This window comes from Anser brachyrhynchus (assembly GCF_964034855.1).
Source record: "Anser brachyrhynchus genome assembly, chromosome: 14".
NCBI classification, from domain to species: Eukaryota; Metazoa; Chordata; class Aves; order Anseriformes; family Anatidae; genus Anser; species Anser brachyrhynchus.
The window spans coordinates 2,046,204-2,047,794 of NC_137709.1; positions in this window are offsets into that span (position 1 = coordinate 2,046,204).

The window sequence follows — 1,591 nt, forward strand, 5'->3', positions numbered from 1 at the left end:
AACACCTCCAGCCGTTCCCCGCTGCTCTCCTCGGACCTTGGCTCAGCGGGCAGTACCTCCTCCTCCTCTCGGACCAGAAATCTCTCCCCCCTCTCCAGGGGCAGAAGCAAAGGAGCTGTTTTTAACCTGACACATGCTCCTGCTCCCAGCCAAGGCCACTAAGCAAACTCAGCAACTTCATGTAAAGGAAGAATTTCAAAGCAAATATAGCTAGAGCAAAACTGATGCATTATAAGGATAACACAATACAAGACTTAGAAACATTACGTAGTCGAGGTTCTTTGTTCTAATACTGCGTCGTATTGTCTATATATACAGTCAAAAGGACTGTACAGCTGGTTATTTGCAAGAGAAAAGACAGATTATTGTGTTCTTGTGTTCCCTCTAAAAACTCTTTTAGTCCTTTCCACTAAAATAGGGGGAAAAAATCTATTTCTCCGTAACATAAGAACAAAAAGTTTGTCATAAAAATAGGTTAAAAAAAAAGATCAGAACTGGATAAAAATTCTGGCTCTGAATCACATCATTAGACGAAAACTAATGCTGTTTGTACAGTCTCTAAAATGCACTAATATGTTCAGTACAGTCACAGCCTTACAGATTGCTTCTGTCACTGACAGTAATGTAATCTTTTGTAAATATGTGATGGAAATTAACTATACCCAAATAAATGTTAATGCACAAAGTGTACATATGTGCAGCGTGTGGAGCCTTTTAGTAAGTTTTGGTGACAGGACAGCTGGACCCTTTTATTATGGTTTACGATATTAGCAGTTGCTAAAAGCTTCAGTGAAATTATACCCTTATGGTAGATATTTGTTTCCTTATTTTTTCCACTTTATGCATTCTGATATGAGTCATCTCCCAAAGTCTTGCTTCCTCAGTCACATTTCGCTAGATTTCTGTTCAGAGAGTGCATCGGTGATGAAATCCAGTGAAATCTGGAAGGCAAGAAGCTGCTTGGTGTTGGTGTTCTGTGTGGTCTGACTGAGATCCTGACTCCACTTAACATTTAAAAGATGTTATTCTGGGCTAAGATTTAATGATGATTGGTAATGAAAGTCACTTTTAATTGGTGTATCAGTTTGTGTAGGGGAAAAAAATGTAAATTAAATGTCCTTAGCGAGCCGGGGAATGATCTTCTCTGGCTCTGCTTCAGCTCCGTCCATGCCCCAGCGCCTGACTCCATCTGCACCGATGGCCACGCAGCGACCCCAGGGCCGAGCTCAGGCCGTGTGGAACCAACTTGTACGCAGGGGACACGGTGAGGACACAAACCATGCCCTAATTTCCCTTTTAAAACACATTTTCATCCTCACGAAGCTACCACAAGGCCTATGGGGCAGCGTCAGGCGACGGCGATGCCCCAACACACTCCGGTTTCGGTGTGCCCGAGGAGCAGCAGCTCCCCGTGCCAGCACTGGGAGGCGGGCGGGCAGCTTTCGTGAGGAAAAACGCCATCACAGGTGGAAGGGCCGGTGGGCAGAGGTGGGCCCGGAGCCGGGGCTGGGCCCCCACCGCCCCGCGGAGCCCCGCGGGCCGCGGCCGGGCCCTGAGGCGGCGGCGGGGCCGCTACTCGCGGCATTACGGC